This window comes from Artemia franciscana, chromosome 3 (assembly GCF_032884065.1).
Source record: "Artemia franciscana chromosome 3, ASM3288406v1, whole genome shotgun sequence".
In the NCBI taxonomy this organism is placed as follows: Eukaryota; Metazoa; Arthropoda; class Branchiopoda; order Anostraca; family Artemiidae; genus Artemia; species Artemia franciscana.
The window spans coordinates 24409551-24425641 of NC_088865.1; the positions used below are offsets into that span (position 1 = coordinate 24409551).

The 16091-nt window shown below is 37.0% G+C and overlaps 1 long non-coding RNA gene across 1 annotated transcript in view; it reads right to left on the minus strand.

Annotated features, from left to right (window-relative positions):
* Window positions 1-2130: 2130 nt before the first annotated feature.
* Window positions 2131-16091, minus strand: part of LOC136025061 (uncharacterized) — a 56914-nt gene continuing 42953 nt past the window's right edge. The window contains exon 3 of the long non-coding RNA XR_010617010.1: window positions 2131-3556. This is a non-coding gene — a long non-coding RNA (uncharacterized LOC136025061). The remainder of the gene's footprint in view (window positions 3557-16091) is intronic.

Genomic DNA, 16091 nt, shown 5'->3' on the forward strand with positions numbered 1-16091 from the left:
TTTAAGAGAAGAAAAGTGCGGTTTTAGAAAAGGTAGATGATGTTTCGACCAAATTTGTACTCTTAGGTTAATAATTGAGAAGTGTCTTAGTTGTCACCACGGAATCAAATGGGGAGGAAAAACTCTCCTGGATTTAGATTATACTGGTGATTTAAGAATCCTAGGAGAAAGTGTAAGCAAAATAAATGAACTTTTCGAGGTTTTGCAAGTTCAGGGTGCTAGAAAAGGTTTGAAAAAAATGTTAAGAAGACTAAGTCACTAAAGCTAGGAATAAGTGAAGATGAATAAGTGACGTTGGGTACCCAAAAGATTGATTAGGTGGGCAGCTTCACTTACCTTATTAGTATTATTATTAAAGACGGCGGGAGTAGTGAAGATGTTAAAAGTAGAATAGCCAACGCTCAGGGCGTTTTTTCACAATTAAAAAAAGTTTGTACAAATAGGAAGATAAGTTGTCAAGCCAAGAATAGAATATTGGAAGGTACAGTGATCAAATACGGCTCTGAAGCATGGGTGCTCCGAAAAGCGGATGAAAATTTACTAGATATTTTCTAGAAAAATTGCGTACGTGTTGTTCTGGGTACCCGGCTGACTGATCGCATTTCAAACAGTAGGCTGTACGAAAATTGTAGTTCAATCCCACTTTCTAGGGCTATAATGAAAGAAAGTTTGAGATGGTTAGGACACATTCTGTTGATCAAGGATGATAGATTGCCAAAGATTGTCCTTTTTGGCCAACCGTCTGCGGATAAGCGGAAAGCAGGTCGTCCTCGTCTGAGGTGGGAGGATGTCATAAAGAAAGATTTAAAGGAATTGGAAACTTTTTGGGAGGGTGTATAGAGGGAGGATTGAATAGATTGGGATTAAGGAGGATCGTACGTAGCTGTGTTGGCCTCAGGTGGCTTGGTGCTGCGGTGAGTTGTTAGTAGTAATAGTATTTTAGCGTGTTTGAAGTATCGTCAATTTGTTTTATCAGAGCCAAAAAGTAGGGCAGGCTTTTTTAGCTGATCGGCTTGAAATGTATAGGGCACGGATGTTGAGATGATGGGCAATGATAAGGATAAGGATAATTTTCCATAGTAAGAGGTTGCATAGTTTTTTTAATTGACCGCAATTAATTCATTTTCTATACACTTTTGGGTTTGGGAACTTGGTCTTCATGCAAGTGTATACGCAATAATTATATATATATATATATATATATATATATATATATATATATATATATATATATATATATATATATATATATATATATATATATATATATATATATATATATATATATATATATATATATATATATATATATATCAATGCAGCGTAATAACATAGTCTCACAGCTATAAGTGGATGTTTTTGTGACAATCATTCAGCGATATGAAGATAAATTCATAACAGTCACGTAGAAATGAGCGGTAGCTTTTAAATGAGTAATTGAGCATTTCTATATGACCTTCCGGTAGCCTGCTAGCCTCGGTAGAAAAAGGAAAAAAACAGCACACCAATGTTACCCACACAAGAATGCGACGTCTATTATTTTTAAAGATGGTCAGGGGCTCGGAACATCCCGTTTACTGCTTTCGATCATGGCGATTCTGTTGTTAGTTGTGTTAGTGACATAGATACGAGGGATACACCCTTATTTGGGGCCTAAATCTTGCCAATATTACAGAAGATACACCTGTATTTGGGACACTATAGTTTACCTATAGTCCAGAGGTCACGCCTGAGGCTTGTCCTACTTAAATGTGAGTTTACAGAAGTTAACAAATAAGAATTTCGGCAGTGGTCAGGTGATTTTTTTATATATACTGGTTGTTTATAAGGTAACAGTATCAGTTTTGAAACAGCTTCAAAATGAACAAGTGATATTCAACAGTAAATAATTAAGAATTATATTTGCCTCACCTTTTTACTTTTATCATTTAAGGAAAATCCGAATTTTTCATAGATCAAATTTATTTGATCTATAGACAAGCAAATACCCTTAATCAGACAAACAACACCCTTCGCAATACCCACGTACGATTTAATGCCCCTGAATTATAATCCGGATAAGAATACATTGAGAGAAAACTTTTCTGCCAAATAAAACTTTCACATATACCAAAAACATATATTTTTCGTTAAGAATAATCAAGGCATTGCAACACATCCTCATAACCAGATATCAGGTGACAGTTCCATGAACAACAATGCAATGATCCAACTTCCTGAAGGCTTAAATCTCAAGCTTGGATATGAACACTACTATGAAGTGGCTGTAGGCTTAATTGAGACGAAACTAGGCCTCTATCCCTTGCGATATTCGCCAATAAAAACTTCTTCAATGCGAAAAGGTCTGCACAATAACTCACCAAGGACTGATAAAGCAAGGAAAAATAAACAGAAAACGAATATCTCAATCTCTGTAAAATAAGAAAAGAACAATGAAATAGGAATTAATAATAAAAAACGCAAAAAAAACAAACAAACAAATGATTAATTAATTCAATGAAAAAAAATACAAAACACTACAAGCATTCCACAAGGCATCAATATCTTCGGTGCAGACGGTTCACCTGGAAGTTTCGCAAGTATTTTCCACGATCAGTTCATACGTGTTTTACACCAATCACATCCCTAGCTGCGTTTATGGTATCACGACGTCTTTTGGTGAGGGATTCACACACAAAAATACCAGAATCAGATAGTTTGGCCTTACTCGCTAAAAATATTCCTTGTGGTTTCTTTTCTGCTGAATTTACCGTCACCAGAATTATCACTTCATCGCCAGAATTCAGAGGCTCATTAACTTAAAACGAAAAACAGTAGATATGTCACTTGGCAAAATACCAGTAAGGCCCATCTTTGATGACAGGGTAATCAACATATTCGTTTGCAACTCGACGCCAGGATGCTGCTTCAAGCCGTTAAACATTAGGCGATCCAGCATGTTTTCTTAAGTAATATCGTCTAATTTCAGTTCAAGCTTGTTCACACGGTTATCTAGATTAGATGTTTGCAACCTATATGCTTTCAACTCGTGTTTGACCCGTTAGAGGGCTGGATGAAATTCCAAAGAAATAGACTTGTAAACCTCATTGATAACAACTTCGGCCAAGTTTTTTAAACTTTCAACCTCAGCCATATTTCCAATTTTAGCAGTAATTTGCCGAGCTATTTCCGAAACTATAGATTCCCTAGTCTTTTCAAGTTCATGCTCTGTGGCGGAAATCCTGGCAAACAGAACAGTCCGTGGACTAGAGCAACTGGAAGCTAATGGAGACCCATTCAAAGCAATGAAGGACTCTGAAACAGACTTTGTAACTCTGCAAAAATTTTGTAACTCTTCAAAAGCTTGTTTAACGTTCTTTGCAGTTAAACAAATCCTCCTTAAACGGTAAATTCTTCCGGATATTATCTTTTCCTTATGGTCATCGTAGCCCAATGTCAGATAACTGTTGTTTGCACCATCTTCTTTTGTAATCTTGAGAAATTCGCACAGGGCACAATGGATTGCCCAAAAGTTTTGTGAATGCCAAATCGAGCTATCTGAAAACCTTCATTATATCTAAAGAAAAACAAGAATAAACTAAGTTATAATCAGTAGGCAGGCCCACAGATTGTAATAACAATCCAAGAATGCACAGTATCTAAATATCAAAATATTTAAACAACACACACAATATTAAATCTTTGAATTCAAACACAATATTCAAATCTTTGAATATGCTCTATTGCAAACACTGTACTGTGAATTCGACTGAATGAAACAAAGCAGGGGAAGAGTCGATGCCCATTCTGCTAATCCCTGCAGTTTAAAGGAGGTCCCTATCGGCAAGAAAACAGGCTCTTGGGGTAGAAAAATCGCCCCTCTTCTGCCTACAATGTATTCACACTTCACCACTCTAATATATTTCTTAGATCGTCAAAATTAATAAAAAGCTTCGAAAACACAAAAAACAAACGTAGCTTTTGGTGGTGCCATAGGCTTATATTCAAGTCAGCCAAACAAAACAATTCTAATTACTTCATTAAGTCAGTCCAAAAAAATATAAGCAGAATCGATTTGCGTAAAAATGAACTTGTTACTTTAATCCTTACGAATTGTATTGCGTAAGAGTTTCTTGTTACATTAATCCTTTATGGAGGACTAATCCTTTACTTTAATCCTTCAATTAAATTAGAATAAATAATCTAAAATTAGTAGTTTGGATATTACCCCTAGCCATAAACCTTCTGATGGCTATTGGAGAATTTCTGCTTTACTGAAAAGATTTTATGTTTTAAATATCATTTTTATAATTATAACATAGAAAATGAAAGATTATCGTTACACGAAATCTTGAATCTTGAGTTGCTGAGACTTTCAAGAATTAAGATAACAAATAAATATTAAATTTGCAGTTTTATTTTTGTTTGTTCTTTCCAGTCATCTGGATTGTTATTGGGACTTTATTTTTATTTTTCGGCCGTGATCGGACAAAGTACACTGTTAAAAAAACAACAAAAATGATGCAATTGGCTTTAAAAAGTTTACGGCTAGAGGATGGGGCAGTGGGCACACTCCTTTTTGTAGTAGTTTCTGTTCGTTTTACATTTGATTTAAGCAATCATTTCAATTTTTAATTGTTCAAGAAATTATTCGTCTATATCAGTACCTGTTCTTTTTGTTCGATGTGATTCAAATGTATACATACATCGTATTTTCATCCATATAAAGGGTCATTTAGCTCTTTTTTTTGGTATGTAAGTAGGCTTTATTACCATTTTGCTCTTTTTCCTGGAATGTGAAGGCTTGCTTATTTTTGAACGGAATTTCTTCATATCGACTATATCAATTTTTTTCGATGTACCCTCGCTGGATATTTCCTTTTGCAAGAGTTTCATCAAGCGGGGGCATATAGCTCTTTTATATAAATTTCTTCTTGTTTTTCTTGATTATTCGAGAGGCTGAGTGTGGAGCAGCATTCATTTGACGTACAATCACCTTTTCTTTTCTCCGAGGATTTCTACTCGGATGGGAATACAAGGCTTTCACAACTTCTTGGTCCAGCAGTACTGAAGATTGCCTTAATGCTGTCTATCTACAATATTTCGAAATCCTATTTACCTTGTTATAGTATCACACAAATAGCCTTAGATAACTGGCAGTAATCTAAGCAGTAAGAATATTTCTCCTGCACTTTTCCACGGTTTGAGCAACACCAAAACTTCAAAATGGCCAGGTCGTATTTGACTAATTATCTTGCCTTTCAGTCCTGACTAAGTTAGTTCCAAGTAGCACTATTGTCAACTTGACTAAGATAACGAATCCAGTAAATCCAGGTTTTTTTTTGGATTTTAGCACGGAAACACATATTTTACTCCCAACTTTTAGCATCCGCAAGCGCATTGTTAAAAATTTATATTTATACCAGAAAACATAAATAGTAGACATTTGTTATGTTTGAAATAAAGTCTACTGAAGTTTATACCTAAATAAACTAGAGCTGAATATTTTTAACATGTCAACGTATAAGCATACGGCAAATAGTTTTGACGGTTTCCCCCATTACATGATTAGTAATTAAAATAGAAGTTTTACATCCTTAGGAATGTTCGCTTTGTTTATCTATTAATTAAAAAAAACAAGTTTTTTTTAACTGAAAGTAAGGAGCGACATTAAAACTTAAAACGACCAGAAATTACTTCGTATATGAAAGAGGCTGCTTCCTCATCAACGCCTCGCTCTTTACGCTAAAGTTTGACTCTTTCTCTCAATTCTTCTTTTTAAAACAGTAAAAAACTTTAGCGTAAAGAGCAGGGCGTTGATGAGGAAGCAGCCTCTTTCATATACGAGATAATTTCTGGTCGTTTTAAGTTTTAATGTCGCTCCTTACTTTCAGTTAAAAAAACTTGTTTTTTTAATTTAATTTCTGGACGTTTTTGAATCAATGCATGTTTTGATTTTGGCTCTCCGCAGAGGAATAATTAAAACAAAATTTGCATTTTTTTTTGGCTAAATGGCCTTCTCATAATTTTGATCGATTGATTTTGAGAAAAAAAGAGCGGGGGAGGAAGCCTAGTTGCCCTCCGATTTTTTGGTTAATTAAAAAGGCAACTAGAATTTTTAATTTTTTACGAATATTTTTATTAGTAAAAGATTTACGTAACTTATAAATTATCTTACGTAAAGAACTTTTGTATTCTCATATTTTTATTACATATATGAGGAGGTTCCCCCCTTGTCAGATCCTCGCTCTTTACACTAAAGCTTAAATTTTGTCCCAATTCATTAAGAACGACCCCAGAATCACAAAAGCCGTAGAATAAATAGTTGAAATTACTAAAAATACTTTAGCGTAAAGAGCGAGGTATTAGGAGGAGGTGAGCCCCTCAAATGGGTAATAATTTCTGTTTGTTTTAAGTTTTAATGCTGCTCCTTACTTCCAGCTGAAAGGACTTTTTCATATTTTTTTTTTTTTTTTAATAATGCTAGTAAATCCTGCGCTCCCTTCATGGAGATTTTCTTCCCCCATGACAAACTATCGATGGAAAGTTCCCCCAGCATATCCCTCTCTTCTCAACCCCTCCCCAAACCAAACCTCCCCTACTTCTACAGTAGGGTTCTCTGATACGCTGAATCTGATGGTGTGATTTTCGTCAAGATTCTATGACTTCTAGGGGGCGTTTCCCCCTATTTTCTAAAATAACGCAAATTTTCTCAGGCTCTTAACTTTTGATGGGTAAGACTAAACTTGATGAAACTTATATATTTAAAATCAGCATTAAAATGCAATTCTTTTGATGTATGTATTGGTATCAAAATTCTATTTTTTAGAGTTTTGGTTACTATTGAGCCGGGTCGCTCCTTACTACAGTTCGTTACCACGAACTGTTTGATAAAACTTGTCAATTTGGCTTCTGGAAGGTATTACAGTAGATTGTAAGTTTAAGATAAGTCTATGCTTGTCATATATGCAGTCAAATGAAATGAAAGTATTAAAAACAGTTAAAATTTTAATAAGACGGAGGAAAAAGTTTTTTTTGTACAAATAATAATAAAATTGCGAAAATTTCTGCTTCATATCCGGAAGCCTTTATCGACAGGAAAAAACACAAAAAAAGGCAAATGTTAGCTTCAACAAACATATAAAAATGGTAAGAAAAAATGAAAAATCGTTTAACACTATACAAACAAGAGCTAAGAGCTCATGTGGCACTTGTGACGAGGCAAGAAGAGCTAAGAGCCAAGAGGTCATATGGTATGAGCTCTAACAAAATTCTATGAATCAATAGATTGATTTAAAAAGGAAAATAAGAGACTTAATGCCGGTCAGGATTTAAAATAAGAGCTCTGAGTTACGATGTCCTTCTAAATATGAAAATTCATTAAGATCCGATCACCCACTCGTAAGTTATAAATACCTAATTTTTTTCTAATTTTTTCTCTCCTTTTAGCCCCCCAGATGGTCGAATCTGGGAAAACGACTTTATCAAGTCAAATTGTGCAGCTCCCTGACACGCCTACCAATTTTCATCGTCCTACCACCTCCAGAAGCACCAAACTCACCAAATCACTGAAACCCTCCCCTAACTCCTCCAAAGAGAGCGAATCCAGTACGATTCTGTCAATCACGTATCAAGGACATTTGTTTATTCTATCCACCAAGCTTCATCCCGATTCCTCCACTCCAAGTGTTTTTCCAAGATTTCCCCCTCCAACTCCCCCCAATGTCAAAAGATTTGGTCGGGATTTGAAATAAGAGCTCTTTGAAATGAATTCCTTCTAAAAATCAAATTTCATTAAGATCCGATCATCTATTCGTAAGATAAAAATACCCTAATTTTCACGTTTTCCAAGAATTCCGGTTTCCCCCTCCAACTCCCCCTAATGTCACAGGATCTGGTCGGAATTTAAAATTAGAACTTTAAAGCACAAGATCCTTCTAAATATCAAATTTCATTAAGATCTGGTCACCCTTTCGTAAGTTACAAATACCTCAATTTTCAAAATTACCCCCCCCCCTCCCAAATCCACCAAGGAGAGCAGATCCGGTCCGGTTATGTCAGTCACGTATCTTGGACAGGTTTCTATTCTTCCCATCCAGTTGCATCCTGATCTCACCGCTTTAAGTATTTTCTAAGATTTCGGGTCTCCCCAACTGCCCCCCTCCCAATTACGCTTGATCCGGTTGAAATTTAAAATTAGAGATCTGAGTTATGAGGTCCCTCTAACTATGAAGTTTCATGAAGATCCGATCACTCCTTTGTAAGTGAAAAATACCTCATTTTTTCTAATTTTTCAGAAATAACCCCCCCCCCCAACTACTCCAAAGAGAGCGGATCCGTTCCGTTTCTGTCAATCATGTATCCAGGACTTGTATTTATTTTTCCCACCAAGTTTCATCCCGATCCCTCCACTCTAAGTGTTTTCCAAGTTTTAGGTTTCCCCCTCCCAAATCCCCCCCATGTCACCAGATCCGGTCGGGATTTAAAATAAGAGCTCTAAGACACGATATCCTTCTAAACATCAAATTTCATTGAGACCCGATCAACCGTTCGTAAGTTAAAAATACCTCATTTTTCTAATTTTTCAGAAGTAACCCCCCCCCCCCCCAACTACCCCAAAGAGAGTGGATCCGTTCCGATTATGTCAATCATGTATCGGGGCTTGTGCTTATTTTTCCCATCAAGTTTCATCCCGATCCCTCCACTCTAAGTGTTTTCCAAGATTTTACTCTGAAAATCGTTCGATAATTTTTTACTAAAAGTACATACTTTTTTTCCCTTTTGGACGCTCTATCGTTAGCCCTACTTTGGTCCCTCTGAACATACGTTCAAAATTATCAATGGTCACAAATAAAAAGGGTGGTGACTTATCTATACTCATAAATTTCAGGGGTGGGAGAGGCTTCATGGTCCTGTGTGGAACACTCCTTTTATACCAAAGACAATAAAAGGATAAAATAGTAAATACAACTTATTTGAGTAAATCAGACTTAAAACTTAAGAACAAAGGAATGCCTCAATTCTAACATAAAATTCGAAACCATATATGAAATATATATTTGTTGTGTTTTTATTTAGGATAATCATCTCATCATTTAAGACCTTTCCCAAAAGGACCAATGAATACTCACGACCATACAATTATGCATCCAAATATTTATGTCCAATAATTTCAGTAAGCTATTCTTGTAAAAGGCCCATAATTTCATTAAAATTTATCCATGGTTCTTTTGTTTAAAATAGGCTATTGATATAAGTTGGGAGTCTTGCTCAGAGGCGTCTGGCAAGCATATGTATGAAATTTTGATTTCAGTCCCAAATTTGTAAAAAGTGACTTCAAATTCCTTAAATCCCTGTTTTGATTTAATTCAAACATCATATCTAAGAATTCGAATCCATTCCAAACATAGTCTCTAAAAAATTACAAGTTTAAATTGTACAACCTGTCTATAAGTAATATAGGGGTTCTAATTCGGAAGCATGGGGTACTATTTGGGTACATTCCCTAGATTCTTTTTTGCCCTAGATTTCAAATATTAGCTTTTCTTGGCCTTTTTTGAAAAGATTAAAACGATAACATTTCTCCCCTCTAGATTTCGAAAAATATGTGTTTTGTAGCTTCTTTAAAATAATTACCAAAATTCCCCCCCTTCACATATATTTTGGTTAACTGTGGCCCCTGATTTGAGAATTGGGGCAGTAAACCTTGGTTCCAGCAGCTTACAATTATGTATAACAAAAATCTGTGCTCAGAATGGTTTCTACGAGGTATTTTATTACCGTTATAGCTACCTGACTATGGCTCCTGTGAACTAGGTTGGGTTTAAAAAGACTGGATGGTCCTGATGGTTGCGGAGGTGTGGCCCTATCAGGTTAGTCTTGCCTTCCGTTCCTAGTTAAACTTTGGAGAAATCCAACAATGGTCTCCTCATGGTGGTAGTCAGGTGGAAATGGCTAGAATTGCTTATCCCAATTCTTGCTAGGCCCAACCGCAGAGGGTGCCATGAGGGGGTGGAGACCTGCATAGTCAGATGCATTTCCAGGAAAATGGTAAATGCAACTCAATGTAAAGAGTTCAACACATGCTACGGCATTCCCGGCAAGCGATGCGCTGGTGATTCCATAATTATCTTCTCCAAAAAAATTGGCAAGTATGTAAAACGGCATCCCCAGCAAGCGATGCCTTTAAGGTTTCATCAACACATTCTCCGAAAAATTGGCAAGCTGAGATACTCCTTCGGAAACAAAGACAGCACCTCAGTGTAGGGTGTTGGAACGTCTGTTCGATGAAATGCCATACGACCCAGTCGTTTCTTACTGAGGAATTATTGCGTTACAACATACACATCATGTGTGGTTTAAAAACTCGAATCAATGACATTGTGGAAGGCTCAGAGATTAGAACTCCTGAGGACGACTTTTTTTTTCTCCTTTTTCAAATCCGGATCCCTTGATGGATCTGTATATCGTTGAGTAGGCATCATTTTAAGCGTCCTTGTATCGAGGTTTTCTTCTAGAGTGGGAACCTATCTCACATAGGGTAGCAAGAGTGCGATTCAAAGGCCTCCTATTCAACATATCAGTTATTGTAGTTTATGCTCCGACAGACATGCACCGAAGACTGAAGCAGATGTTTTTTTTTTACTGACTTCTAGCTTGTACACTTAAGAAGATCCCGAAACAAGACTCTGCCAAGAGATGGTAGATGGTGAAAAGCCTGGTTGATTAATTTCTCGTGTCCCACCGTTAAAAATAAATGGCTACGAATAGTAGATTGTACATTGGAGTAGATACTGGATCGAAAGATGAGTCGGATAATCTTCTAGTCAAGTTAGATCTAAAGTTGTGACTAGAAGCACGTCCTAAAAGGAAACCTCCACAAAGATTTGACACCAATCACTTCCATGAGATTAACATACGACAGGCATTCTGCTTCGAGATGTCTAATCACTTTGATGCTCTCCAAATGCAAGTGACCGATGAGCAAACCCAAAGTTTGGATGAAGAGTCGCTAACTGTACGCAATACAATCCATGAGGCTGCAGAAGCTAAGATAGAATATCGCAAATGGCTATTCAATAAATGGATGTCAACACGTACAATTCAACTGGCAAATATCAGACAGAAAATCAGAGTTGTTCAAGCGCCAAAGAAGAGAATAAAATCATTCGGCTAAGAATTATAAGAACCAATACTGGGAGAAAACCACTGAAGGCATGGAAGCCACTGCCTCCAGATCCGACACCAGGAAGATGTATCAGCTTCTAAAATCAATCAGAAATAAATCACATAAGCCCAGTAGTACGTCCGTCGAAGATGAAAATGGCAAGTTACTCTCGAACAGTTCTTAAATAATAAATCAAACAGTTCGTCGTAACAAACTGTAGTAAGGAGCGACCCGGCTCAATAGTAACCAAAACTCTAAAAAATGGAATTTTGATATCAATAGCTACATCAAAAGAATCGCATTTTAATTTTGATTTTAAATATGTAAGTTTCATCAAGTTTATTCTTACCCATCAAAAGTTACGAGCCTGAGAAAATTTGCATAATTTAAGAAAATAGGAGGAAACACCCCCTAAAAGTCGTAGAATCTTAACGAAAATGACACCATCAGATTCAGCGTATCAGAGAACCCTACTGTAGAAGTTTCGAACTCCTATCTACAAAAATGTGGGATTTTGTATTTTTTGCCAGAAGACAAATCACGGGCGTGTTTTTTTTTTTTTTTTTTTTTTTCCAGGAGTCATCGTATCGACCAAGTGGTCCTAGAACGTCGCAAGAGGGCTCATTCTAACGGATATGAAAAGTTCTAGTGCCCTTTTTAAGTAACCAAAAAGATTGGAGGGCATCTAGGCCCCTCCCACGCTCATTTTTTCCCAAAGTCAACGGATCAAAATTTCGAGATAGCCATTTTGTTCAGCATAGTCGAAAACCATAATAACTATGTCTTTGGGGATGACTTACTCTCCCACAATCCCTGGGGGAGGGGCTGCAAGTTACAAACTTTGACCAGTGTTTACATTTAGTAATGGTTATTGGGAAGTGTACAGACGTTTTCAGAGGGATTTTATTTTGTTTGGGGGTGGGGCTGAGCGGAGGGGGCTATGTTGGAGGATCTTTCCTTGGAGATATCTGTCATGGGGGAAGAAAAATTCAAGGAAAAGGGCGCAGGATTTTCTAGCATTACTATAAGAAAACAATGAAAAATAAACATGAAAAGTTTTTTTCAAATGAAAGGAAGGAGTAGAATTCAAACTTAAAACGAACAGAGATTATTACGCACGTGAGGGGTTCTAAAAATACTTTAGCATAAAGAGCGAGGTATTTAGGAGGGTTGTCCCCTCCGCAATCCCTCGCTCTTTACGCTAAAGTTTGACTCTTTGCCACAATTCTACTTTTTAAAACAATTAAAAACTTTAGCGCAAAGAGCGAGGGATTGCGGAAGGGACAACCCATTTCATATACGGAGTAATTTCTGTTCGTTTTAAGTTTTAATATTGCTCCTTACTTTCAGCTAAAAAAATTCGTTTTTTTTATTTAATTGCTGGAAGGAGCTATTTGACAAACTACTTAACCAGCTACAACTCTCCACAGCAGTTGATCATAATTAGCGTTGCCAAAATCCAAATCGCAGCCCTGATGACCTTTGGAAACCTAACTCATCCAGTAGCATTTACAAAAACGTGAACGTGGCTCCCCTCCCCACGTTAAATGAAGTCCGACAAGAAATCAATTGCCTGAAAGTAATAAAGCCTCAGGTCCTGATGCCATTCTGGCTTAACTATATAAGTATGGAGGGGCAGCACTTGTCAGCAGGCTGTATAAGCTAACCTGTAGTATATGGGAAGAAGAGATGGCTCCTCAGGATTGAGAAGACTATCACCCTTCCAGTCTTCAAGAAAGGGCTAAAGATAAACTGTAGCAATTATTGCAGGAGCTCTCTCATCAACATTGCTGCTAAAAAATTTGCCATAGTGCTACATAGTTGCTTTCGTATGCAGCACAGCGAGAAGACAAGACCCAATCAAGCGGGATTCCACCCAGGCATGAGAACAATCGACCAAATATTCGTCTTAAAACAAAGACAGGGCAAAACACCACAAACTGGCAGTGTCTTTATTCAAAGATTTTATTACAGTTTTATTCTGAACTAAGGGTTGGAATCTGGAAGGCCATGACAAAGGATGATTTCGTAATCTACTGGATTATGACCAGAGCACTGACGATCTTTTCAGGCGTTCAAGTAAATCCCAATTTTGTTATCACTAATCTGGACTAGGCCGACGATATTTTTTTATTAGCTGAAGATCATTCAGAAGCCTAATCCATGCTATCGAAGGTAGCAAAAGAATCCTCTGGTCGACCTGAAGATAAACTCCTCGGAGAAAAGTCATAGTGTCTGGTATACCATCTCCAAACCTCCCAATTTTACTTGAACAGTCTTCAACAGACGATATATCTGAATTAAGTACCTAGGCTCTCTGGTAGACCAACTGGAGGATGCAAATCCAAAATTCAGACGAGAATTACTTCAGTAACTGGAGTCTTCATCCAGCTAAATCACCCTCTATGGAGCCAGAAAATGTTCGTTTGAAGAGAATAATAAGGATATATCAGGCCCTTATTTGGTCTGTCTTACTCTTCGACTCTGAGACATGGGCTCTGAAAGCATCCGACCTTCAAGTTTTCAAAGTATTTGACCATTCATGTCTAAGGAGAATCATCAGTATTAAATTCCATAATCGATTCAGCAATAAACAACCCCTCAAAATCTGCCATTAGTGTTTTGATTTGGCCTCTATAATTAAAAAAAGAATACTCCGATGGTTTGGCCATACACTTCGCCGCCCACACCACGCCTTCTTCAATATAGCCTTCGGATGTACGCCTTTTCCGGGACAGAAAAAGCGACATAGGGGACCAAAGAAAACGTGGCTCACCTGCATCAAGACTGACCAAGACGCAATCGGTGGCTTCAAGAAGTATGGACGAAGATAGGAAAAGTCCTGGCTCGAACTGATTGAGCCACTCGCAAACGACGGAGACTCCTGGCTTACTACAATGACGAAGCCATTGGACGCCAGGGAGAGCTAAAATGCTTGAATCCTGCTACAAGTACGACTAAGTATTATCACCATTATTTTTACTAAAACCTATCCATGGAATCGTTGTTTAAAAAGGGGCAGTTTGAATATTGCATAGCAGTCTATGCCCGGACATTGGAGACAATTATTTCTTTAATTACCCAATTCAGCCTGACGTTTGTAAATTACTGACATAAAACCGTTTAAAACCATTTTTTTGTCAAATCAAACAAATAATCAAATGAAATCAAACAATACAGGTAAATAGGAACAGAGTAATATTGTTATTTAAAATTGCTCAAAACAAAGTTCTTGGTAGCACTTACCCCCCTTGGAAATTTCCTAGTGAGGTGCATGATGCCCACCTCGTCTTTTCCACCTCTCTACCGGTAGGCATGTTGAATCCAATATTCTATGCTACATAGAAAAACACATCTGCAGTAGTAGGGGCACTATTACCCTTCCCCGTTTTGCATTTATAACAAGTGTGTAGACCAAAAACATTCCCGGGAATCAAGAGAGATTAGATATTAGTTTTCCGCCCCATTTCCTCTCTACTCCGGAACTCATGATATATTTATCTGAAGGCATAATGAGAGCTAGGACATTTGCGTATTAAAATACACTCTTTGCAGCATATCCCCCTCCTCTCGTATAAAATGACCCACTATCCCTCCCTTATTATAGCTGATGCACAGTTATGCATCAGTTATACATTAAAGATAAAGTGCATCAACTTATTTAAATCAAGCATTCATGTAAGCATCCATTTTAAGTATTAATCTTTAATACACTACCCGACTTTCCAGGAACGAATGCGTTGCTATGCGGCGTTAGTTTCTCTGCAACTTGGAACATCAATATACTGTTTTCTTTATACTAGTCCAGTTGCCAAGACCTAGAATGTGACATCCCCATGACACATCTGTTGCACACAATCTGAAAGCAGTTTTTGGTCATCAGTGAACCCACTGAACACAAATACACCTGCGAATAGGTACCTCCGAAGGGTGCTTAACCCTTAAAAATCACCTGAAGTATTAAATAGTATCAAGTAAGGAGTTTCGCTTGCAGCTCATTACATTTTGGTCCTTTTAGCTGTAGTTCAATCTAACTGAGCAAATTATAAGCACGTTAGTGACAAAAAAATAAACTAAATAAAATAGAAAAATTACTGTTATCGACTGAATGTTATTTTTATTCGATAAATTGAATAAAGTGTCAAAATAAGTTTTTCAAATCCTTGTAATGTCTAATTATTTATAATCCTCAAATGAACATTAGCGAATGACCAGGAACGGTCCTGATCAAGGGTAAAAATATAATAGAACAGAGAGTCCAAAATACCTATTTGAAATAATACTGGTCCTGGCCAGTACACAGACCATTTCGTGGCTCATCAATACTGCTAATCAGGAATGCTAGTGTGTTGTACAACATTGGTGATTTGCAAACAAGAGACTTGACATACTCAAAGATCAGTAGCATAACTTCTCTTGCTTTATGATATGCTATTGTGTCTTTGATTTCAGACTTAAGTTGCTTCATAAAGCTTAAACCTGAACAACTTGATGGGAGACTTTAGAGCCAAGCCGTGGCTAGTTACAATAAAGCCAAGACGGATAGTCTTTGTAAGAGGGAAAGCTGGCATAACTTCTCAAAGTTGTATAAAGATGATTCATTTCACTTGTTGATAGAGTAGTTGGTGATAGATACTTTGAGAAAAGTCATATTCCCCAGTACAAACACAAAGCAAGTCGCAATTGGGGATTCCTGCGCAATTCGCCATTGTGACAATGAATTTCTCAGAGGAATAGCCTCAAAAGTGTCACTGAATACCAATCATAAATTTAGGGGGTCTAAAACTATCAGTTCACTTTCCGTTGACTGTAAAATGATTCTCCAATGGTATGCAATTCTAAGGATGTGGTATTTAAAGCTGTTTTAACTGCGTGGAGGGTTTTTGAACGATTTTTTTGTGTGACACAAGTGCACTCTTTTGTGCGCATGCTGATTAATGTTCGT